At 51.5% G+C, this 26594-nt stretch overlaps 1 protein-coding gene across 2 annotated transcripts in view; it reads left to right on the forward strand.

The window, feature by feature from the left end:
- smtnb (smoothelin b) overlaps nt 1-26594 on the forward strand; it is a 772002-nt gene that overhangs the window by 736848 nt on the left and 8560 nt on the right. The gene's annotated exons all lie outside the window — the stretch shown is intronic.

The following is a 26594-nucleotide window of genomic DNA, read 5'->3' on the forward strand; positions in this document are numbered from 1 at the left end:
ACGGCGAAGATGACAGTCTTCCCGAGACTGCTGTTTTTTTTTTCAATGTCTCCTGATTTTTTTCCCGAAGGCCTTTTTTAGGAAAATGAATGCGGCGTTCTCGGGTTTTGTGTGGGCTGGTAAAACCCCGAAGGTGAGGAAGGCACTCCAGGAACGGGGCCGTGGGGAGGGGGGTTTGGCCCTCTCGCGTTTTATTAATTATAACTGGGCGGCCAACATATCGATGGTCAAGTAGTGGGGGAGGGGCTGGTTTGGGAGCGAGTAGAGGCGGAATCCTGTAAGGGTACGAGTTTTGAGGCTTTATTGACGGCGCCCCTGCCGTTCACGCCGGCACGGTACTCCACAAGCCCAGTGGTAGTGGCAGACCTGAGGGTGTGGGGACAATGGAGACAGCACACGAGATTAGAGGAGGCGTCAGTGTGGTCACCGTACTGTGACAATCACCGTTGTGTTCCGGGGGGGCTGGATGGGGGCTTTAGGAGGTGGCAGCGGGCAGGGATTGAGAGATTTGGGGATCTCTTCAATCAGGAGGGTTTCCCGAGCCTGGAGGTATTAGAGGAGGAGTTTGAGTTGCCGGGTGGGAACGGGTTTCAGTACCTGCAAGTACGGGACTTTGTTTGGAGGCAGGTTTCAAGCTTTCCTTTCCTCCCCCTGAGGTGACTACAGAATAAGGTAATGTCAAAAACGGGGGTTGGGGAGGGGAGGGTCTCGGAGATATATAAGGAGTTGATGGATGAGAAGGGGTCCCTATCAGGGAGGTGAAGAGGAAGTGGGAAGAGGAGCTGGGAGGAGAGTTGGAAATCGAATTATGGGAAAAGACTTTGAAGAGAGTTAGTTCATCCTCATCTTGTGCCAGATTGAGCCTGATCCAGTTCAAGGTGATTCATAAGGCCCACATGACAGTAGCCTGGATGAGCAGGATTTTTGAGGAAGTGGAGGATAGGTGCGGACGCTGTGGGGAATGCCCGGCGAATCATGTACATATGTTCTGGGCATGTCTGAAGTTGAGGGGATTCTAGCAGGGATTTGCGGATGTTATGTCAGAGGTCCTGGAAGGGAGGGTGTCTCCCAGTCCAGGATTGGCAATATTTGGCGTATGGGAAGATCCGGGGGCCAAGGGGGGGGGAGGGAAGCTGAAGTTCTGGCCTTCTCCTCCCTGGTGGCCCAGAGACGGATTTTGCTGGGATGGAGAGATTCGGAACCCCCAAAGTCAGCGTGGGTCAGCGACATGGCAGGGTTTCTCAGGCTGGAAAAGATTAAGTTCGCCTTGAGAGGATCAATTCAGGGGTTCGCCTAGAGGTGGCTGCCATTCATCGACTTCTTCAAGGAAAATTGAACGTCAGCAGTAAGGGGGGGGGAGTAAAAGGGAGGGGGAGGAAAATGGGAGGCATGGTAGTGTAAGGCAAGGACAGGGAACTTAGTATACGGGTAATTAGGAAATAGGGCGGGGGTAGTAGGGGGCGTTTTTAGTTTTTTTGCGTGTGTCGGCCCGAACGGTTGTTTAAGGAATGTTAAAGTGTTAAACTGTAAACTGTGAAAATTACAAATGCTTCAATAAATTATTTTCTGAAAAAAACCCATCTACAATCACAGTCCGCATTGGGACAACCAACCTGCCAGTCCCTGCTCGGGCCAGCTTGCCCATGGCAGTAACCATCTGCAATCACAGTCCGCATTGGGGTAACCAACCTGCCAGTTCCTGCTTGGGCTGGCTTGCCCACGATAGTAACTATCTGCATTCACAGTCCCCGCTGGGACACGCAACCTGCCAGTTCCTGCTTGGGCCGGCTTGCCCACGATAGTAACTATCTGCAATCACAGTCCCCGCTGGGACACGCAACCTGCCAGTTCCTACTCGGGCCGACTTGCCCACGATAGTAACTATCTGCAATCACAGTCCCCGCTGGGACAACCAACCTGCCAGTTCCTACTCGGGCCAACATGCCTACGATAGTAACTACCTACAATCACAATTCACGTTGAGACAACCAACCTGCCAGTTCCTGCTCGGGCCTGCTTGCCCACGGCAGGAACTATCTGCAATCACAGTACCCATTGGGACAACCAACCTGCCAGTCCCTGCTCGGGCTGGCTTGCCCACGGGAGTAACTATCTGCAATCACAGTCCCCATTGGGCAACCAACCTGCCAGTCCCTGCTCGGGCTGGCTTGCCCACGGGAGTAACTATCTGCAATCACTGTCCCCGCTGGGACAACCAACCTGCCAGTCCCTACTCAGGCCGGCTTGCCCACATAGTAATCATCTGCAATCACAATCCCCTTTGGGGCAACCAACCTGCCAGTCCCTGTTCAGGCCGGCTTGCCCATGGCAGTAACTATCTGCAATCACAGTCCCCATTGGGACAACCAACCTGCCAGTCCCTGTTCAGGCCGGCTTGCCCACGGCAGTAACTATCTGCAATCACAGTCCCCATTGGGACAACCAACCTGCCAGTCCCTGTTCAGGCCGGCTTGCCCATGGCAGTAACTACCTGCAATCACAGTCCCCATTGGGACAACCAACCTGCCAGTCCCTGTTCAGGCCGGCTTGCCCATGGCAGTAACTATCTGCAATCACAGTCCCGTTGGGACAACCAACCTGCCAGTCCCTGTTCAGGCCGGCTTGCCCATGGCAGTAACTATCTGCAATCACAGTCCCCGTTGGGACAACCAACCTGCCAGTCCCTGTTCAGGCCGGCTTGCCCACGGCAGTAACTGTCTGCAATCACAGTCCCCGTTGAGACAACCAACCTGCCAGTCCCTACTCGGGACTGCTTGCCCACGGCAGTAACTATCTACAATCAGTCCCCATTGGGACAACCAACCTGCCAGTCCCTACTTGGGCCGGCTTGCCCACAGCAGTAACTATCTACAATCAGTTCCCATTGGGTCAACTAACCTGCCGGCCCCTGCTCAGTCCGGCTTTTATGCTCGTTTTCATGACCCTAGCTGGGTGAACTTTTGCCCCCTTCCTGGGAAGCTCAAATCCCATGGGTCGTATGGGGAGATATGATGATGGTTTCCCCATGAGTCTCTTGGGGGCTATGGCAACATATATATACCTTGTTGAGCTCTCACCTATTATTGTTACATTTCTACTATTGCAGCTATTCTGTTTGTGTAAAAGAGAAGAATGACTAGGAACACAGAAAATGTATCCGTCGTAGATCCAAATTAGTAACAATGATTCGTATTGTTATAGTTTTTATTATTGCAATTATCACTATAATGTTAAAAAGAATATGGAGACTCTGGAGAGGGGACAAAAAGAGACTTACGGAGAATAGCAGAACTGTGAAATGGAAAGGCTGGGCATCCTTTCGATTGCAAAGCAAAGGTTGAGGGAATAATCTGATGGAGGTTGTTGAAATAATGAAAGGGGGGGGACCACATGATGTGAGCAGTAAGTGTTCACTGTGTGTGGTGTGTATGTGTGTGAGTGAGCAGTGAGTGTTCAGTTTTGTGATGAATGAAGGAAATTGTTAATATATTATACCCTGGATTAAGATACATACGGGCAGTATGTCTGCTAAAGCTGTGATTAAGGTGTTGTAAAAGTGATGTTATCATTGATTTTAACCATTTACTTGTTTACAGATAGATGGATAATAAAAGTTTGTTTTGATTTTGGAAGATCCATGGAGTGTAGATAATTTATGAGTGATGGTGCTTAGGCCTAGATAAACAGGTCTTGGGACATCTTATGTCCCAAAGAATGCCTTATGTTGTAATTAATGGATGGAACCAGGTTAATCTGTGGCAGCACAGTAGCACAGTGGTTGGCATTGCTGCCTTGCAGCTCCGGGGTCCCGGGTTTGGTTCCGGCCTCAAGTGACTATGCGGAATTTGTACTTTCGCCCCATGTCCATATGGGTTCCCGCGGGTGCTCGTTTCCTCCCACAGTCCACAGAAGTGCAGGTTGGGTGGATTGGCCATGATAAATTTCCCCTTAGTGAACAAAAGGTTAGGTGGGTGTAACACAATCAATTACTCACGAGACGAGAAGAGATGAAGTCAATCGAAGGCTTTATTAAGCAGACTTGTTCCCCAGCAGCTCAGTTACAGAATGCGGCTGCTGGGAGAACCCGGGCTCTTATACTCCGCCTTACTGGGTGGAGCCAACAGGCGGCAGATCCAATCAGGACCCAGTGTCTGTCTACCAATAGCCTCTCGGCATCACAGGGTACCGTACTACCCCCTAATACATACCACCACAGTGGGGCTACTGGGTTATGGGGATAGGGTGGAGCTTGGGATTAAGTAGAGTGCTCTTTCCAAGGGCCAGTGCAGACTCGATGGGCTGAAAGGCCTCCTTCTGCACTGTAAATTCTATGGTAATATTATTATTGATTTTATTACTTAACTGACAGTTCCAAGGAGATTCCCTGCTCACGTTCAGTACCGCCCAGGGAAAGCCAAAAAAGACAATATTACATTGGGATTCCAAACTGTTGTCAATTTCTGGGACTACCCCATCTCTCTTGCCCCGAACCCACCCCAACGATCTGGAGCCTGGGAAAATGCTCCCTATTTGTGCAGCTTGATGGAGGGAGAGCTTGCATCCAAGCCCTGATGCAAAGAGCAAAGATGAAGATGTCAAGGCTACTGCCTACTGTAATGGACTAATTTCTATATATCCAAACCTTTTGAGTGCACTGGGCAGCCTATCAGCAATCTTGTGCACCGTGGCACAGAGCAAAGAGGAATCCAGCTCCAGTTTGTGCAGAGTTGATGAACAGGGCTTTGAAACAACTGTGGAACAGGTTGGTTGTTAGGGGCTGGTTTAGCTCACTGGGCTAAATCGCTGGCTTTTAGAGCAGACCAAGGCAGGCCAGCAGCACGGTTCAATTCACGTACCAGCCTCCCCGAACAGGTGCCGGAATGTGGTGACTAGGGGCTTTTCACAGTAACTTTATTGAAGCCTACTCGTGACAATAAGTGATTTTCATTTCATTTTTCATTCTGGAAACACTGCAGTGAAATCCACATTGATGGAGCCTCTGGTGACAGTTCTGACAGTTTCACTGAAAGTTTAGGCTGTTGCATCGTAGCTCTGGGGTATAGCATCTCCTCAGGCTTCCAATTCATGAAGGTAAACAAGGATTAGAATGTAGAGAGCTTCCAGAGGATCATTGCACTCCTTTACTCTTCTCACATAAGTAGTGAGAGTGTACAGGTACAATCTTATAACAGTGATATTTCTCCACAGGAGATCCTTCTGCTGTCCTCTCTCAGGAAGACAGGACGCCTGCTTCCCTGCCAGCTTCTCACCCAATGCCTTTGTTGGTTCCACATGGCCAGCTATCTCAGACTTTGCTAGCTGATGTTAAGGAACAGCACTCTGCAGCTGATTGGTCAGCAGGTTAGCTCTAATTGGAAAAGGCATTGCCATGGAGAATACACAAAATGACTTCACCTTTAACTGCCAAGCATTGTTTGAGACCCTCATTAGTCAAGGCATGGCCTTGAGGAATGAGTCAATGAATAGCTGTCACTTTATTTTGTTTAGCTTAAAAGGGCACAACATGTGTACATGTTCTTTATGTCTGCAAAGAACAAGACCCTGTGTATTAATATATGATGCTTCCAGTACATACAAATGCACCACACCATTAGCCAAACTGCCAATCTTAAATTGGTTGTCAGCAAAATCTTAGCTCACTGAGGATTATTTAGCAAATGTTGTCCAATCATGGAATCACATCTAATGTTGGATACTGTGAGCGTGATCTACCGGCCGTGTCCCGTCGGAACCTGGTTGGGACGCATCAGGTAAATCCCGGGAGAGGCCTCACCTCGGATTCTCAATTGTCTTGCAAGATCTAATCAGATCTTGCGAAATGTCGTGATCTGTGGGCGGGTCCCAGTCTCGCACGGTTAAATGAGTTTAAGAACCCATTTAGCCACACTGACAAGGGATCGATCGGCCATCTGGCATCTATTGGCCCCGCTGAGGAGATCCTAGGACCGGCGCCGATCAGTACTGGTCCGCACAAATGGGAGCCAGGCGAAACGGTACCTGGGAGGATCGTCCAGGCAATCGGAGGTCCCCAGGTGGTCGGCCTCTGGGCAGGATAGCCTCTAACTGGCACTGCCAGTGTACCAGGCTGGCTGTGCCAAAGTGCCAAACTGGCATATTGCCCGTGCTGGGGGATGCCCTGAGCGTGTGAGGTGGGGTGCGGGAGGGCGCCCCCCCCCCCCCCCCCCCAACAGGTGAGTAGGGGGGGGATCGGGGCATCATTTAAAAGATGCAGCCTCGAGCCGGGGGGGGGGGGGGGGGGCGGAGTTCCTGCTGTTTCTGGCTGTAACCCTGTTTATAGACCTGGTGTGTTATTCTGTATGATGGCTGCCTTTTCTGGACTTTGAGGCCTAGACCACGGCAAGGGGGAACAGTGCTACAACCAGTTGGATGGAGGGAAGGAGAGCCTGTTGCTGCTGCCAGTTGCTTTCAGGGGAGAGAGAAGAGAGTGCTTGCCTGCAGTTGCCACGCCTGGGACTCGTACTTGTCACTGACTGCCTTTCTGCTTATCGTTTGGGAGTGGAGCGAGGAGCGGATTTGGTTGGCTTGCTGTCAGACCGAAAGTGGAGTAGAATGGACTCACTTTTGCAATTTTGGACTGGATGGTGTCTCGAGACCGGATGCCAGAACTGTGAGAGCAGCAGGGCGGTGGCCCAATACACCATGTGTACTGTCTGTACTGATGTTGGTTGTGTTTTACTGTTGGGGGATTGTATGGTTATTATTGAATTTTTGTTGTGTATTATTTTGGGCTTAGCGCTGGGTGCTCGTTAATTGTGGCCCTCCTGCTTCTGGGCACTGGGGGTTGAGGGGTCCTTCCTGGTGAGGGAGAGGGATGTTCTCTCTCTCCCTCCTCAACCGCGCACTGCCCATCCTTTTCCGGTGAACTGAGCTGCTTGCAGGCGCCTCGTCACCGACATGGGGCTGTTGCTGGAGGTCGGGGAGGGTGGGGAGAGCATGGGGGAGGTGAGTGTGCGCTGGCTTGAGTGCTGGCAGCTTTGATTTGTATTTATTTGTTGGGTTTCTTGTGGTAGCTCTGTATTTGATTTTGTAAAGGGAGATCTCTCTATCTCTCCCTCTCTTCTGCCATGGCCTGTATCGGAGGGGGAGGTGTAGGGAGAGAAGTGGAGATATGCTGGCTTTGTAGCTGGTGGCCTGTTTAAAGGAACTGGTTTGGATTGAACTGTGGCCCCTTCTTGGGAGGAGAGGGATGTTCTCTCTCTCTCAAACTGTGCCCTACACCGACCGGTGTGTCCTTTTCCGGTGGTCTGTGCTGCTTGTTGGGCGGCTTTCCACCGATGTGGGGCTACTGCTGGGAACAGGGGGTAGTTGTGTGTGGGTGCTGGCTTGAGAGCTGGTGGTTTTTGTATCTTGTAAATGCTTCAGGCATATTACTGTTTTCCATGACTGTTGTTTTTGCATGTTGCTGACTCTTCTTTGTATTGTTGAATTGTCAATAAAACTAAAATATAATATGGAATAACCAAGAACATTCAGGCAGGTTATAACAGGGGCATGCCCCATTTAGCGCTGGGAACGAACCCGCTGATCCCGCCCAGAACGGACTGTTTTATTTTGGTTAGATCGCGCCCTCTGTTTTATGGGGAAAATTAGTAAGAGTTGGTTCTCCTAGTAGCTATCTAGTGATCCTGATTGAAAAGTGGCTGCATAGGCACATTGTGTGGGCAGGAGATTGGGTAATCGCAGTCGAAGAATAGTTATTTGGGTGAAGAATAGCAGGATTGACAGTGCACGTGCAACTGTATGCCAACACAATTAACATAATTATGAGTGAAGAAAATGTATACATTAGTTGGTCCTCTTGGAGATCTTGGTGGCACAGTGGATACTGTCTTTGCCTCTGAGCCAAAAGCTCCAGGTTCAAGCCCACTCTTGGACCTGATGGCCAAAGAATACGCATTCATTACGCGACCAATCAAGTTGAGTATCAACTTAGAAAATCCTTCCAACATAGGTCAATGGAAAGCAATAAGAGCAGGAGAAATTCTTGGTCAGTCATGTGATGCAAAGAAAATTGGAGCTGCTACCATTGCTATTAATACCCCTGGACTACAACATCCCTGTAAAATTGAATGTTGGAGTCGGGGGATTGTTGCGGTAGGGGCTGCAGAGAACTGAAGAAGTTGATCCTCTTGTGATGTTTATGGGAATTCTAGCATTTAGAACATGATTATAATGCTTAGCTGCTGAGATGAAGCATCATTTAACTTGGCATGTCCATGCAAACCAGTGCTTGGATACTCCCTATGGTAATTTGTTCTAAATATGCATGTGCTGAGACCAATTGGAGGTGGGAGGAGTTTTCTGAGTATTGGCAGCTCCACAGTTTCTGCCTTCAGGGAAAGGCAGGACACTAGGAGGAACTAATTAACTCTTTTTTTACGTTTACATCTGTACCCATTTGTTACATGTGCACTGGAAATTAGACTCCTTTATAGAAATACTGTACGAAGTCTTACAACACCAGGTTAAAGTCCAACAGGTTTGTTTCGATGTCACTAGCTTTCGGAGCGCTGCTCCTTCCTCCTTCCGAAAGCTAGTGACATCGAAACAAACCTGTTGGACTTTAACCTGGTGTTGTAAGACTTCGTACTGTGCTCACCCCAGTCCAACGCCGGCATCTCCACATTATAGAAATACTGTTATGGTCTCATAAAGACCAGTAACTTATTTTGTGGTTTGGAAATGCAAAAATCCACACTATTTGCAGCTAAACGCAAACAAATTTTACAAAATAATTGAAGAACATGAATACTGCTAACTACACTTAATCTTAAATAGTCAACTATGTTAAAGATATTAAAAGTACAATGAACGTAATTACTTATTCTCAAAACTGAACTTCTTAACTCAAATTTCATTCTATACCCATGTGACCTTCACCCCAAAACTCAAGTCAGATACAGGTTGAGTATCCCTTATTCAAAATGCTCAGGGCCAAGAGTGTCTTGTATTCTGGAATTTTTCAAATTTTGGAATACCAAGCTGCTATTGACCTCAGATGCTGCTGAGAGTCGCCGGTCGGTGCTGTGTCTGATGGGGGTTCGCGGCTTTCCTCCCAACAGGGACTCAGATACTGATTTCAACTCTTTAGGTTCAACAAATGCGTGCTGTCAATTGGAAGGGTACACATGTGTGTGTTCACCCACAGGAACGGGACACAGTGCTAGGAACAGCCCATCACAAAGTGCTGATTTCAAAGTTTTGAATTTTGAATAAGAGATACTCAACCTGTACTTAGCAAAAATTGGGAGATTAACCATTTGGTCTGAGTGTAGCATTGAAGATTTGTATAAGGGTTGAGATTTCCTGAGCCCTTCAAATCTCTTCCAACTGCCCATGAGTAATAATAATTTTAAATAATTTTATTAGTGTCACAAGTAGGCTTACATTAACACTGCAATGAAGTTACTGTGAAAGTCCCCTGGTCGTCACATTCCAGACCTGTTCGGGTACACGGGGAGAATTCAGAATGTCCAATTCACCTAACAGCATGTCTTTGGGGACTTGTGGGGGGAAACCGGAGCACCCGGAGGAACCCCATGCAGACACAGGGAGAACTTGCGGATGCCACACAGACAGTGACCCAAGCAGGAATCGAACCTGGGACCCTGGCACTGTGAAGCAACAGTGCTACCCACTGTGCTCTGTGCTGATTGAGTGCTACCTGCCACTTGAGTATCGAATTCCAGTTAAACACAGACATCTCAGGGGTCCCAATCGGGGAGGTGAAGAGGAAGTGGGAGGAAGATTTGGGAGGGGAGTTGGAAGTTGGGCTATGGGAGAAGGCCCTGAGGAGAGTCAACGCATCCTCGTCGTGTGCCAGGCTCAGCCTGATCCAGTTCAAGGTGGTCCACAGGGCTCATATGACTGTGGCCCTGATGAGTAGGTTTTTTGAGGAGGTGGAGGACAGATGTGGGCGGTGCGGGGGAAGTCCGGCGAATCATATACATATGTTTTGGGCTTGTCCGAAGCTGAGGGAATTTTGGCAGGGATTCTCAGAAGTCATGTCAGGGGTCTTGGAAGGGAGGGTGACTCCGAGTCCCGAGGTGGCAATATTTGGAGTGTCAGAAGATCCGGGAACCCGACGTTTTGGCCTTAGCCTCCCTGGTGGTCCGGAAATGGATTTTGCTGGGATGGAGGGACTCAAAGCCTCCAAAGTCGGGGCTGTGGGTCAGTGACATGGCAGGGTTTCTCAGGCTAGAGAAGATTAAGTTCGCCTTAAGGGGTTCATTACAAGGGTTCACTCAGAGGTTATTAGTGAGGCAAAGGCTAGGACATCTCCCTTGGCCCTGGCTGCAGCACCAATGAATCCGATACTCTCCAATATCCACCAATGGACACACTTCCAACTGAACGTTCAAAATCCCTGATGCAAGACCAAGACATGTGCGTGTGATTCGCTACTCCCCGAGAACACCGCTCACACCTATCCTCCAGCCACAGGCATCGCGTTCTGCACCACCGAACCACTTTGACTAGGCCCCAGGAGGCCTCCACTCTAGCCATAGAGAGACTGTATATCGGGAAACGTGAACAATTCGGTGTGAGTAGCGATGACGGGACGCAGTGCGCTGAGAGAGTACAATTTTTTTTGTCCGAATGCCAGTTTTTAAAAAATTTAAAGTACCCCATTTTCTTTTCTCCCCAATTTCCCAATTAAGAGGCAATTTTAGCGTTGCTAATCCACCTACCCTGCACATCTTTAGGTTGTGGGGGTGAGACCCATGCAGGCAGGGGGAGAATGTGTAAATTCCACACTGGCAGTGACCTGGGGCCGGGATCAAACTCGGGTCCTCAGTGCCGTGTTGCAGCCGTGCTAGCCACAGTGCCGTGTTGCTTGAATGCCACAGTTGGGGATGAGTGGCAAACTGTGATATTACTGACTGCAGTCGGTGGGCCGACCTACATGCTGATAAAGAGCCTCACTCACCTGGAGAGGCCAGACTCCCAAGTCTTTTGATGAGTTAGTGGCTTTAATTGAGACGCATTTGAACCAAACACTTGATAATAGACTGCAGGTTTTGTTTCCACACTGCCTTACAAGCCCATGAAAAGTCCAGTGGCAACTTCTTGGCATGCTTAAGGACACTTGCTGCCACTTGCAAGGTTGGGCCCATGTTGACCAGACTCTGCGAGAACGTTTCATTTGTGGGCTCCACAATGGTGACACCCAATGAAAGTTACAGACAGAATTCCACTTGATCCTCCAGCGGGTGATTGACAGTGCCATCTCCTGGGGATGCCTGGAGCTCGGGGTCCAAGAGATCCAGGGCATGGCAGTCCTGAACCTCGGCCTTGGTGCGACCTACGACTGGCCAGGACCAGACCCGAAGGACGTGATCGCCCACAGTGGGGCCCGCCGAAGGAACATCACCATGGAGAACGCGGAGTCGACCAGGATGACTCCCCCGTGACGGAATACCAAGATGGTGGCCGCAGATAAGAGGCCTGGCCACGGGACCCCAGGCGAGCCTCTGCAGACGCCGTTCCCCATCAGCCTCCCAGACGTTACCGCCCCACGCGAGGCCAGGCATAGTACTTCAAAGACGATGATGATGCCTACCAGCAGCTTCAATGCGTGATGCCTCCCAGAGTCGCACCCATCAGGATAGCGCTGCAAGTCAACGGGCAGCCCCTAGAAATGGAGCTCAAACCGGTGTGGCGGTCTCAGTCATCAGCCTGAAATGGAGCTTGAACGGGTGTGGCAGTCTCAGTCATCAGCCTGAAATGTAGCTCGACCCCGAGAGGCGGCCTCAGTTGTCAGCCGCCGGATGTTTACCATGATCCGGTCCGATCTTCAGGCCTTGGCCCTCCATGACACGGATGCCAGGTTGGTTTCGTGTATGGGAGAGCCTCTGACCCTTGAAGGCACCAACCAAGTACCCATGATGTATCGAGATCAGTCGGTATGCTTGCCCTTAATGGTAGTCCACGATGGAGGCCCCACTTTATTGGGCTGCGACTGGCTGCAGCATTTGAAGTTGGACTGGCGGTTCGCCACCATCAATACCCACAGGGGGCTGTACGATTATACACGTTTGCCAATCGGGGTTTACTCGGCCTGTGCAATATCCCAGCACGTTATGGAGAACATCCTGAGTGGTCTGCCCAGGGTTGCTGTGTACCTGAATGACTTTCTCATTACTGGGGCCTTGGACAGGGAACACCTGGACAACCTGGTTGAAGTCCTCTGGCGGTTTGAGCAGGCCGACATTTGCCTCCGGAGGGAGAAGTGTGTTTTCACCACCCTCAAAGTCACCTATTTGGGGTATCGGGTGGACCGCACGGCCTACACCCGGTGGAAGACGAGGTACAGGCCATCTGGCAGGCACCCATCCCACACGGTCAAACAGAGCTACACTTTTTTATGGCTCATCAATTATTCTGAGAAATTCATCCCTAAACCTTTGCCACGCTGCTCAGCCCGCTCAACCAACTGTTGAAAAAGGGGTGCAAGTGAGAATGGAATCCCCCACACTAAAAGGCATTCCAGGAGGTGAAACCATGGTTGTCCTCCAAGAAGCTGCTCTCACATTTCGACCCTGTCACACCACTTCCCCTCACAGGCGTCGCTTCTCCTTATGGCGTGGGGGCCGTCCTCACACATCGAATGCCCGACAGATCGGACAGCCGATCGCCCTGGCATCCCGCACACTCGCCGAAACTCAGAGTGCAACTACATACAGATCGAGAAGGAGGGCCTTGCTGTCGTTCTCGGAGTTTGTAACTTCCGCCAATAAGTCTATGGCCATGCATTTACGATTTCACCTGGTTGTTTAAGGTAGATCGTATGATTTCCCTGATTGCATCAGCCAGGGTCCAGTGGTGGGCTTTGTTCTTGGCAGCCTCTGAATGTATGTTGGGTGGACATCCGGTTGCGGCATGTAGGTGGAAGTCACATGTTTGGTGGCTCCTGCCAGAGTAGTCTTTTTTTAGGCCCTTTACACCCAGTTTTGGGGGGAAATTCTTTTGTGAGAAGTTGTGGGAAGATCTGGGGGCATTTATAAAATGTCAAAAACCAGAAAGAAGAATCCAGAGGAATCGGAGCTAGCGAAACTCCGCCTCCGAGTTTGGTGAGGGGTGCAGTGGGAGGAAAGATGAGGGGAGAGAGCCCATTGGTTGGGACCATGCCCATCGAGGTGGAGGTGATGGCTGGAGAGTTTGAGAGATTTCTAAGCATTTTGAAAGGCATTGAATGGAGATGATGACCTCACTTAAGGAGTGGGTGGGTGAGAGTGGAGTTGTTGAGGACCTCAGTGGTGCAGGAGCAGGGGGAGAAAATGAAGGGGGTAGAGGAGGCATTGTCGTGGCACAATGACCAGTTCACCTCAATGAGTGAGGAACTGTGGAGTGTGGCAGAGATCAACAGAGGGCTGAGAGCCCAGATCATGAATGAGGATCGTGGTTGTGCCGTAGGGGGTGAAGGGGCAGACGCCTACAGATGCTAGCGTAGTTGAGGAGGAGGATCCCTCCCAGTATGAATTGGATAGGGCCCACCGGTTGCTCCACCCGAAACTGAGGACAAACGAACCACCGAGAGCTATGATTGTCTGTTTTCACATGTGAGGAGGTGTGAATGGTGGTGGTGGGGGGGGGGGGGGGCGGCATGATCTAGGGTGAGGTGTTTTCAAGAGGAAGTGGTGGAGGGGTTGCTGGGAAGTGGGGGGGGGGGGGGCGAGATGATGGCCAGGGCAAGGTCTCACCCACTAGGTGGGGCCTGGGAGGATGGTCATGGCAGGCAAGAAAGGCAAGGGTGGGTAGAGACCCCCCTCCCAAAAATCCGGTCAGAGTGGTGATGTGGAACGTACGATGGTTGGGGGCGGGGGGGGGGGTGGGGGGGGGGGGGCGGTGAAGGGAGTGCGAGTTTTCGCACATTTAAAGGGCCTGAAAGCGGACGAGGTACTGTTACAGGAGACCCATCTGAGGGTAAAGGACCAGATAAGGCTGAGGAAGAGGTGGGTGAGCCAAGTGTTTCATTCGGGCTTCGACAGTAGGGCCCAGGGGTTGGTGATACTGGTAGGTGAACGGAGTGAGGTTCCAAATGGAGAAGATGGTGGTTGACCAGGGTGGCAGGTACACAATAGTGACTGGGGCATTGGAAGAGAGGCCAGTGGTGATGGTTAGCGTGTATGCCTCAAATTGGGATGATGCTGGGTTTGTGAGGAAGATATTAGCGGCCATACTAGACTTGGATACTCACCAGTTGATATTGGGGATGGATTGTAATATGGTGTTGGACCCGAAGGTGGACCGATCCCGGCTGTGCTCGCCGGTCCCTTCGGCGGGAGGCAGTGCGGGACGATATTGGCCAGGTTCATGAAGGAGATGGGAGGAATGGATCTGTGCGGGTTTTTGCATCCGCGAGATTGGGAGTATTCGTTCTTTTCACCAGTACATAAGGTGTTCTCTTGGATCAACTTTTTCGTGGTAGGGATGGCGCTGCTAGTTGGGTGAAGAAGGCAGATCATGATATAGGACCATGCTCCGCCCTGGGTGGAGGTGGTCTTGGAGAAGTGTTCGGTCCAGAGGCCGGCATGAAGCCTAGCAGACCGAATGTTTGCATTAATACGGGGAAGGTGATGTGCAGTTTAACTGAAATAGGGAGGTATTGAAGGTGGTAGTGAGAAGTCATCTGATTCAAAGCGAAGGTGGATAGGGAGGAGCGGTAGCGGATAATAGAGGAGATTTTGGAGGTAGATGGAAGATATGCGGAGGATCCGGAGCAGGGTCTTTTGGTGAGGAGGAAGGAGTTGCAGCAAAGTTTGATCTCCATCCATGGCGAGGGTGGTGCGGGAGTTGAGGCGAGCATGAGGGGTTGTTTATGAGTATGGTGAGAAGGCCAGTCGATTGCTGGCAGGCCAGCTCCATTGGTAGGCAACAGCGAGGGAGATTATGTGGATTTGGGATGGAACAGGTGGGTTGGTGGTGGCACCGGAGCAGATGAACAAGGTGCTTGAGAACATTTTTAGGGGCTTGTATAAGTCGGAGCCGCCGGAGGATGAACTGAAGATGAGGGAATTTCTGGAGCGACTGAAGTGTCAGGAGGTGGGAGAGGAGGAGAGGGCCAGGTTGGAAGAACCATTGGGGGTGAGGAACTGCAAGCAGCAATAGGGAAGATGCAGTTGGGCAAGGCACTGGGATCACATGGGTTCCCAGTGGAGTTTTATAAGAAGTTCAAGGATACGTTGGTGCCACTGATGGTGGAAATGTTTGAGGATGCGATGGTAAAGGGAGGTTTGCCAGAGACAAAGCAGGCATCCATTTTGTTGTTACTTAAAAAGGAGAAGGATCCGGTGGAGTGTGGGTTGTATAGGCCCATTTCTCTACTGAACGTGATGCAAAGATAGTAGCGAAGGTGGTGGCACTGAGGCCGGAGGAGTGCACTCTGAAAATGATGAGGGAGTATCAGATGGGATTCGTCAGGGGCAGACAGTTGTGATCGAATGTGCAGTGGCTGCTGAGTGTGGTGCTTTCTCCGGCAGAGGGGAGGGAGTTAGAAGTGTTGGTGGCATTAGATGCGGAGAAGGCGTTTGACAGAGTGGAGTGGAGTTATTTGTTTGCGGTACTGAAGAAGTTTGAGATGAGGTCCAAGTTGTGGCATGGATGAAATTGTTCTACAAGGACCCGACAGCATATATGCAGACGCATGATATGAATTTGAGGTACTTCCATCTATTTCGGGGAACGAGGCAGAGATACCCATGTCCCCCTTCTGTTCGCATTGGCAATTGAGCCCTTGGCTATTGTGCTGAGGGGTTCAAACTTATGGAGGGGGGGGAGCGTGGAGCATAGGGTGTCTCTGTACGTGGACGATCCACTATTTGTACATTTCAGACCCAGGCTCATAGATAAGGGACGTAATGGGCTGCTCAGGACATTTGGGGTGGTTTTGGGGTATAAATAACATTTGGGGAACAGTGAATATTTTGTGGCGTCTTTTCCAGGTCCAGGGGCAGGAGTGGAAGGGCTGCCATTTTGGGTAGCAACGACTCACTTTAGGTATTTGGGGGTGCAGGTGGCACAGGGCTGGGCATGACTTTGTGAGTTAAATTTCATGAGCCTGGTGGGGAGGGTGAAGGAGGACGTGGTGAGATGGGAGAGGCTGCCTTTGTCGTTGGCAGGTCAGGTCCAAGCATTAAAAATTAATATTTTGCCATGATTTCTGTTTCTGTTCCAGCATCTGCTGGTCTTTTTGTCAAAGTCAGTCTTTCGAGGGGTGGACAGGCTGGTCCCGATGGACATGGGGGACTAAAGGAGAACTCCCTATCCCTCGGAAACCGAGCACTTCCGAACCGGACAGAGCGAGCAGCAGCCGGCTTTTAACTATGCTGGCTGAGATTAGCCTTTTAACCATATTTTTAAAATGCAGCCGCACTGCGCATGTGCATAGTTTTGCTCATGCGCACGATGATCGGGCACGCATGCGCAGTGCGGCCGCATTTTTTAAAAATTGGTAAAAAGGCCGATCCCAGCCAGCATAGTTAAAAGCCGGCTACTGCTCGTTCTGTCCAGTTCAGAAGTGCTCGGTTCTTCTGAACGAAGCTAAAGCCGGGTTCGTGAACATTTTGAAGGCTGCTCGCAGCCGGCATAGTTAAAAGCCGGCTGTTGCGCGCGGATTTGCGCGATTGGGATCGCCACGACGGACAGCTCCGCGATCCTCCCGACATCCGTCTGCGACCCATCCGGGGGTCGCGTCCCCGACTTTGACAATGCCTGCTCTACGCTCCTCAGCCAACAACGTCATCTCTGCCTTCAGGGAGACAATCCGATCACTATGATCAGAGAGTGCCACCTCCATCTTCTGTAACGTCGCTCCTTGTAGCTCTATCCGCCAGTCCAACTGAATTGGGGCCAAAGCTCTCTCCATTGCTTTCTCCAGATCCTCGGTGACCTCCTGCCGCTGCTTCTTAAATTCATTGGTCAAGAAGCTAACCAACATCTCAGTCATCCCACTGAAGGACCAACGGCACAGCAGAAGCCTCCGCATTGTTCCATCCTGCTGAGGCTAGACAAGAGGATCTTATTCCATCATACTACACCAATTTCCTCCAAATAATCAGCCATAAACCTGGCAAAAAGGCCAAAAACAAAGCACCCTGGCGGAAGCTATGACTGTGCACCACATAGCAGCCACCAGAAGTCCTTTAAAAGTTTCTCTTTTAGACTGCAGTTAAATTACCACAAGATTCACAAGAAGGCTTATTATGAAGTTGTTGCTGTTAAATAAATGCCAAAAAATTCAAACAGACATCAATGAAAGGACGACTGACTTCCTGGCTCTAATATTTTGTGCCTCTGGGTGGATACTTTGCTTCTTTATGGTTTTATTTGTGTCAGATGGTTGAGTGTGATACATGTATGACAGACTGGAAAAGTATGTTAGGCATACTGTTTTACAATACATAGATTCTTTTCTTCCCATTTCTCTTTCGAGATCAGAGATCAGGAACTCACGATCTTGAAAATTAGGATGGCCTGTGTGTGCCGGGCACCCAGCCATGGCGAGCGGTATGGGTGTTGGCATACCCAGGGACTAGCTGCCGTCCAGACGGGTCTCGGAATTATGGAAAGGGCGGTCCCATCAATGTTAGAGATGCAGGCGCAGAGCTGGGGACTACAGGAGGGGGTGTCAGCAACCATCCAGCGCCTGCAGGTGCAGTTGGAGGAGTTCAAGCTACACCGCATGAGTGGTGTCAACGGTGGAGGCCTTGGGTGCGAAGGTATCGGCCATGGGTCAAGATGTTCAAGGCCCGGGGCATTCTGTGCAGGCGGTGACCGAGGCACAGGACAGGGCGACCATGTCACAGGCAGCCAAGTAACAGAGCAACATAATAATAATAATAATAGACATTGCAGCGGCGCTCCAGAGCTTGGCCCAGTTACAACGGGACATGGCTGCATACATAAGAACATAAGAACTAGGAGCAGGAGTAGGCCATCTGGCCCCTCGAGCCTGCTCCACCATTCAATGAGATCATGGCTGATCTTTTGTGGACTCAGCTCCACTTTCCGGCCCGAACACCATAACCCTTAATCCCTTTATTCTTCAAAAAACTATCTATCTTTATCTTAAAAACATTTAATGAAGGAGCCTCTACTGCTTCACTGGGCAAGGAATTCCATAGATTCACAACCCTTTGGGTGAAGAAGTTCCTCCTAAACTCAGTCCTAAATCTACTTCCCCTTATTTTGAGGCTATGCCCCCTAGTTCTGCTTTCACCCACCAGTGGAAACAACCTGCCCGCGTCTATCCTATCTATTCCCTTCATAATCTTATATATTTCTATAAGATCCCCCCTCATCCTTCTAAATTCTAACGAGTACAGTCCCAGTCTACTCAATCTCTCCTCGTAATCCAACCCCTTCATCTGCGCATGGGCAGCAAGGTAGCCTTGTGGATAGCACAATTGCTTCACAGCTCCAGGATCCCAGGTTCGATTCCGGCTTGGGTCACTGTCTGTGCGGAGTCTGCACATCCTCCCCGTGTGTGCGTGGGTTTCCTCCGGGTGCTCCGGTTTCCTCCCACAGTCCAAAGATGTGCGGGTTAGGTGGATTGGCCATGATAAATTGCCCTTAGTGTCCAAAATTGCCCTTAGTGTTGGGTGGGGTTACTGGGTTATGGGGATAGGGCGGAGGTGTTGACCTTGGGTAGGGTGCTCTTTCCAAGAGCCGGTGCAGACTCGATTTGCCGAATGGCCTCCTTCTGCACTGTAAATTCTATGATAATCTCTGGGATTAACCTAGTGAATCTCCTCTGCACACCCTCCCGTGCCAGTACGTCCTTTCTCAAGTAAGGAGACCAAAACTGAACACAATACTCCAGGTGTGGCCTCACTAACACCTTATACAATTGCAGCAGAACCTCCCTAGTCTTAAACTCCATCCCTCTAGCAATGAAGGACACAATTCCATTTGCCTTCTTAATCACCTGTTGCACCTGTAAACCAACTTTTTGCGACTCGTGCACTAGCACACCCAGGTCTCTCTGCACAGCAGCATGTTTTAATATTTTATCATTTAAATAATAATCCCTTTTGCTGTTATTCCTACCAAAATGGATAACCTCACATTTGTCAACATTGTATTCCATCTGCCAGACCCTAGCCCATTCACTTAGCCTATCCAAATCCCTCTGCAGACTTCCAGTATCCTCTGCACTTTTTGCTTTACCACTTATCTTAGTGTCGTCTGCAAACTTGGACACATTGCCCTTGGTCCCCAACTCCAAATCATCTATGTAAATTGTGAACAGTTGTGGGCCCAACACTGATCCCTGAGGGACACCACTAGCTACTGATTTCCAACGAGAGAAACACCCATTAATCCCCACTCTTTGCTTTCTATTAATTAACCAATCCTCTATCCATGCTACTACTTTCCCCTTAATGCCATGTATCTTTATCTTATGCAACAACCTTTTGTGTGGCACCTTGTCAAAGGCTTTCTGGAAATCCAGATATACCACATTCATTGGCTCCCCGTTATCTACCGCACTGTTAATGTCCAAAAAAAATTCCACTAAATTAGTTAGGCACGACCTGCCCTTTCATACATCGAGGACATTGGTCTGACACTGGCTGATCTCAGCCAGTCACAGAGTGACCTTGTTCTGTCCCTGAGTGACATGGCACAGTCCCAGAGGGCAGGAGTCAGACTTCATCAAACGTTGTGAAAAACTAGAGCAGGTCATCATCATCGTCCATCCCATGGACCAGACCCACTGCTACTGGCAACGTATGGCCAGCGCCCTGCAGTGAAGCAAGTGGGAAGCAAGGAGGGGGGTGCACGGGCCCGGGAGGGAGCAGAAGGGGCAGCGTGGTGTGGGGGGTAAGACGGGATTTTGAGCTGCCGATGGTCAGGCTCCCTAGTTGGTGCGTAACGGCCCTGGCCCAAACGTTGCATGGCCTCCTGTGGCTGCCCAGGCCCCATGTCCTGCCCATCCTGTCCCTCTTCCGCATCCTCCTCCCGGACAAGATCTGGCGTTCATCCTCATCCAGCATGTCATCACTCTGCTGCGTGATGTTGTGGAGTATGCAGCAGGCCACCACGATGTGGGAGACCTTTCATGGGCTCTACTGGAGGACCCCTCCAGAGTGGTGCAAGCACCTAAACCACATCTTGAGCACTTGATCACACTCCTGGTCGCAACATGGGCATCGTTGTACCAGTTCTCCGCTTTGGTCGGTGGCCTCTGGATAGCCGCCATCGGCCACGACCGCAGCGGATAACCCAGGTGCCAACCCCTCCCTGGGGAAGCGCATCAAATGTGTTGGGCACCGCTAAGTGCATTAGGATGAAGGTGTTGTGCACACTGCCCGGGTATCTGCTGCAGAGATGCATAGTCTGCAGCTGTTGGTCACACACCAACTGCACATTGAGGGAAGGGATTCCGTTACGGTTCATGAAGGGCACCCCCTCATGCGGCAGTGCTCATACGGAGATACTCGTCCCATCAATCACCCCCTGGCCTAGTGGAACTCGGCAATGGCGGTGAACCCTGTTAACCGGACAACCTGGTTGGCTCAATCCATATACAGGTGGATATACTGTGCCGCTTGGATATGCAGGGCCTCCATAATGGCGCGAATACACCTGTGCATGGAGGTCTGGGAGGTCCGCACCACAGTGCCTGGAAGGACCCAGTCGCAAAGGGGTTCAGGGTGACCGTCACCTTGATGACCACTGGGAGCAGATGTCCTCCCCCATATCGCCGTGGTTCCAGATGCACCATGATATGGCACAGATGTCTAATGGTCTCTACGCCGCCTCAGTCGGAGACGGCATGTTCGGTCCTGCAGGTCCTCATACGACAGGCACTGTCGTCATACACGAGGCCTGATGCGGCACCTCCATCCCACCTCCTCCTCGGCCTGCTGGATAGTTGGCTCTCCATCATCATCGGCTGGCTCCTGCTTCCATGGGGCAGGCTCCTGTTCTGCAAGGCCCCAAGCAGCTCCTACTCATTCAGCCTCAGTGCATCTGCTAGAGCTGAGGCGGTTAGGCAGATGCCAACCACTCCTGGCTCACTACCAAACTCCATTTGCTGCAGGGTGTAAAGGCATACATCTTAGCATGTTGAATACTCCTGTGCCCAACCAGGTCCTACGGGTGCACATTGGCCCTGGCTTGCATTGCAGCCCCTACCCTCGGCCATTCCCCCTGGCACTTTGCCCTTTGCATTGCATCCCTGGGCCTCTGACCCCGCCACCCAACCATGCCGGCAGGGGTACCAGTGGTTGGTGTTACGCATGGTACGCTCTGCGGCCCCTGTCCTTGTAGAGTCACTGTGGGCATCGGGGTGTGCAGCAAGATGGCTGTCTTGCAGGCCGTGGCAATTGCAGTCCATGCCCGAACAGCCTGGTCACCGCGGCCCATCTCCTGGTTGCGCCCAGCCACTCTCCCCGGCCCTGGCTGATAGCCCCGGCAGCCCACCGTTGTGCTTTTGGTAACTTGGCTTACCTCCTCTCACTCCCTCATCGGACATGGCGCCTGTTTCCCAATTTCAAATACCACAAATGAACCACGCCATCGTCACTTCCGCTTGGCGGAGGCAGTGCATCGTGAGAGGCCGGAGGAAACCGGGTAGGGCCTGTTAATGATATGCTAATGGCCGTAACTGTACAATATGCATGCCCATGCCGGCACACAGCATGGAACGCATTCACGCTGCTATCGAGGCACTAGAGCATGGCGTTCCGTTGGTACCCAACGCCGACCTCTATTTTCAGCTGACGCCCAATTCTCCGCTTGATCGCATTTCACGATTCCGGCATCGCCGGGACTGAATAAAGTGCAATTCACATTTCCGTTGGGTGCGCTCTTCGTTCTGCGATTCAGGACATGCAAATGACCCAACACTCTGCCGGCAAAAGTTGGAAGTAATTTTCGGCCGATTTCGGGTGTCCGAGGTGGACCCACTGCTTGGTGTCCACGAGGAGAGGAGGGATACCCTCTTCCCCAGAGTGGGCCACAGACTCAAGTCCCGCCCCCCGAACAGCATCAGGGAGGTAGTGGCTGAGGCAGTCAGTGCTGCCAGCCTCACCAGAAGGAGAAAAGTCATGAGTCTGAAGTGTGGGGGTCACCCGGAGTCCACGTACTTGGCACCAAGTCATTCCCCGTTACTCCTCCCGGCTCAGTCAGCCACTCCCCAGCAAGCCTGACAATTTGAGAGTTTTTTTTGGACCCCCCCCAACAACCATGGCGCCCAACCCCGCTTGTAAATACTTGAACCAATTCACGCCTGCTTGACTTCCACCTAAAGGGGACAGAGGAGTGGAGCATGAAGTGTCTAACCCGCTAATATTCAAATCCATGAAAATGACTGGGTTGCATGGTTTGATGAATATAGGAATTTCAGATATATTGGATGCAATTCACCCAAAAAGCAACAAAGTTCCCGAGCAAACGCGTTTAGTCGCATGCTTCCCAGCATTTGCAGTGCCAAGATGCACATTCAAAGCAACTCGCGTTGAATAAGGGGTTGGAACGGGAAATGAGCAGCCCGTTCCACTCTCCGGAACTCCTCATTGTAGCAATAGATTTATAAATGGCATCCTGATCTTCGAGGAACCCAAAGAAATCTGATCGCGCGCACGCAACAAAATGCCAGCTTGGCACCTTGGCAATGCATGAGAGGGCCGGGGATGTCGCCATGGGTGTTGGGGTGGGGGGAAGCGTGGGGACCCTCCCATAGTGCGTTTGGTTGGAGGGAGAGGTCGGAGATCAGGACGCCATTTTTTAAAACCTGAAATACTGCTGCAGGCATATTTTTACAAGAAATCCTAGTTTGAAAGACAACTATATTTGGGAGCAAGGAGTGCAATTAAAGCATCATAAAAAGCTTGGGCTAATGGAATATTGGGCACGATACTCCGGAATAATTTCTAAGTTTATTTGTGACAGGTTTTTCAGCGAGTTGAGCCGGCGAGTTCCCCACCACTATTTAATGATACTTAGTCACTATTTTGGACCTGGGGAGTTTCTCACAGGTTTTGCCCACACTTAGGGGGCGATCTTCCCAAAAGGGAACAAATTCCTTGAGCGAGCGCGTTTAGCCGCGTGTTCCCCAGCGCTCGCAGTGCCAAGGCTATTCAACGTGACTCGCTTTGAATAAGGAGCCTAAATAGGGAACGCGCGGCCGAGGTCACACATGGCCCCGTGTTTTACAATAGTGACCACCGCTCGCCGGAACTCCCCGTTGTAGCGAGAGTTTGGAACGCCATTTTTAAAAGGCGTACCGATCTCCGAAGCCCACAAATGAATCCCCACGCCCCAGCCAACACTGCCACCAGGCAACCCCAGACCAATCGGCAAAAAATGCCAGCTTGGGAGTGCCAGGCTGGCATCCTGGCAGTGCCACCTGGGCACCTTGGCAGTGCCCACCCAACACCCAGGTGGCACTGCAAGTGAACCAGGTGGCACCAGCAGTGTCAAGGCACCACCCTGCCCAAAAGGCATGCAGCCAAGGGCCTCCGATCCCCTTGGAGACCCCCACGAATGCTGTTCCATCTGGTCCCCGTTTGTGGGGACCAGTGCTGAACGGTGCTCACCCAAGGCCCCCATGGCGAAGGGATTGAATCCCAAAGCCTCAGGAACCTTGAGAATCTACACATTTCAAGCAAGGCTTACTGCTTCCCTCCATTATAGATATTTGCCAAAAACTGATCCCACCCATTGTGGGCGGGATTCCCCTGCAACATCTCGCCAGTTTGCGTTGAATCTCGCGAGGCTTGGGAACCGGGTACATCCCGGGAGCGGGGTCTCCCAGCTTTCACCGGCCACGCTGCGATGTGGCGAGCTGCTTTTCCGGCACAGCTTGGCTGGACGATCGCGCCTTTAGAAGTTTTTTTAGTGGTGAGCTGAACTCAGAGTTAGAGTCGAATTTTGAAAGGGTGCTCCGATCTCCAAGTGATCTTATCAACTAGACAGTTGGCACCCAGGCAGCTTGACAGTGCCAGGGTGGGAGTGCCAAAGTGCCAGCTGAGCAGTTCCAAGGTGTCCATGGAAGGGTCAGGGGGCCACCCTTCACTGACCTGATCACCCAGGGTTCTCCGATAGCCCGGGAGACCCCCTGGGTGCCATTCCGCCAGGTCCATATTTGTGTGGACCAGTACTGAACAGCACCTGGCTGCAGCCTCACTAGGCAGGCCGGTGGATCCCAGGTTAGCTTGCCAACGTCGTTTTAAAACCGGCTTTGGTGCGCGCCATTTGGTCCTGCCCCTTGTGGGCGGGTTTCTGACTCCTACACCTCGCTGGACTTGGGTGAATCCCGCAAGACGTGAAGACTTCTGTGAAATCCACAAGACGGCTCTCCTGGCATTCACCGGCCGCACCGCGCTCAAATGAAGACGCAACGTGGCCAGTGGATCGCGCCTGTTATTTGGATTAAGGGACTTTCCTGTGGAGTTAATTAGATTTTAGCTTGGTAAGATGATATATTACTGAGTGGAGCCAAGGTACCAAGCATTTTGCAGAAAAGCAGCATTAGTTGTCTGTAAGTTGAAAATGTGAGTAGAAGTCAAGCATCTCAGTTAAGTTAGAAGATATATCTCTGGCTAGATTAGCAGGTGCTTTCCAAGCAGTTCAGAAGAGAGTATTTTGAAAGTGTGCTGAAACCAGCTGAAACAGCTTCTGAAGTTATACAGCTAACGTTTCTGCATGGTTCTGACTGGATCTAAATCTTTTCTTTAAAGCAGTGTCAAAAGATTTCTCCCTCACAAAGAACACCTCTGTAAAGCAGATGTCCCTAAGGGATAACTGTATTTAACAGTGGATTGAGAGCCGAAATTTTGGGCGCAATTTAACTAAATGGGAACAAAGTGCCACAGCAAGGGTGTTTAGCCGCTTGCTTCCATGCGCTCGCAATGGCAAGAAACGCAAGGCTATAAGACGCAACTTGTATTTGATAAGGGGTCTTAACGGGGAACGCGCTGCCAAGGTCGCACATCGCCCCGTTTTGTACACTGAGTAGCTCTGCTCGCCATTTGTACACTGAGGAGCTCCGTTCGCCTTTAAAAATGGTGTCCCGATCTCTGAGGCCCCCAAAGTGACTCCTGATCCCTCCCCCCCCCCTCAAGCCCAATGCACTAAGGAAGGGTAACCGTTCCCCCTTGCATCCCTCAATACCCACACAGGGCATCCCCACCCGATCGGACCTGCACATAAAATGCCAGCTTGGCACCTTGGCAGTTTAATCCTGGAACCCTGGCAGTGCACCTGCCAGATGGCAGTGCCACCCTGGCAGTGCCAGGGTGCCAAGCATCCTGCCCAAAGGACATGCACCTAGGGGCTTCACATCCCCTGAGAGACCCCAACAAGTACTATTCTGTCTGGTCTCCGTTTCTGGAGACCAGTACTGAACGTTACTTGCCCGAGGTCTCCGAGGTGAGGGAGATTAATCCCACGCCTCAGGTAACTCTGGAATCTGCACATTATAAAGTGGGACAAGCTATCTCGCTTTAATATGCAGATTTGCTAAAACGTGATCCTGCCCACAATGGGTGCGATTTACATCGCAACATCACGCAAGATTGCGTTAGATCTTGCGAGGCGTTGCAAACCGGGTGCATCCCAGGAGCGGAGTGTCCCGGCTTCTATCGGCCATGCTGCACCGTAGCCAGCTGTGTTTTGGTGCAGCGTGGCCATTAAATCTTACCCATTTTGTTTTGGTGTTCGAGTGGGAATAAAGATAGCAGTTAAGGGTTACTGTATTCACTATTTATTAACATTGTTTATGGGGTAATTGTATTATTTTCTGGTATTTTAATACTGCGTTCGCAATAACCTTTGTCTTGACATACCATGGGCGAAATTCTCCGGAAACGGCGCGATGTCCGCCGACTGGCGCCCAAAACGGCGCAAATCAGACGGGCATCGCGCCGCCCCAAAGCCGCATCTTTGGGGGCCGAGCCCCAACATTGAGGGGCTAGGCCGACGCCGGAGGAATTTCCGCCCCGCCAGCTGGCGGAAACGGCCTTTGTTGCCCCGCCAGCTGGCGCGGAAATGACATCTCCGGGCGGCGCATGCGCGGGAGCGTCAGCGGCCGCTGACAGTTTCCCACGCATGCGCAGTGGAGGGAGTCTCTTCCACCTCCGCCATGGTGGAGACCGTGGCGGAGGCGGAAGGGAAAGAGTGCCCCCACGGCACAGGCCCGCCCGCGGATCGGTGGGCCCCGATCGCGGGCCAGGCCACCGTGGGGGCACCCCCCCCGGGGTCAGATCGCCCAGGACCCCGGAGCCCGCCCGCCCGCGCTGCCTTGTCCCGCCGGTAAGGTAGGTGATTTAATTTACGCCGGCGGGACAGGCAATTTATCGGCGGGACTTCGGCCCATCCAGGCCGGAGAATCGAGCGGGGGTCCCGCCAACCGGCGCGGCGCGATTCCTGCCCCCGCCGAATATCTGGTGCCGGAGACTTCGGCAACCGGCGGGGGCGGGATTCACGCCAGCCCCCGGCGATTCTCTGACCCGGCGGGGGGTCGGAGAATGTCGCCCTATATCTTTATTTTGTGTGAAATCACTCTTGGAGCGAAATACTGGGGTTTCTGAAGAGTATCC

The sequence above is a fragment of the Scyliorhinus torazame genome, chromosome 1, assembly GCF_047496885.1.
Source record: "Scyliorhinus torazame isolate Kashiwa2021f chromosome 1, sScyTor2.1, whole genome shotgun sequence".
Taxonomy (NCBI): domain Eukaryota; kingdom Metazoa; phylum Chordata; class Chondrichthyes; order Carcharhiniformes; family Scyliorhinidae; genus Scyliorhinus; species Scyliorhinus torazame.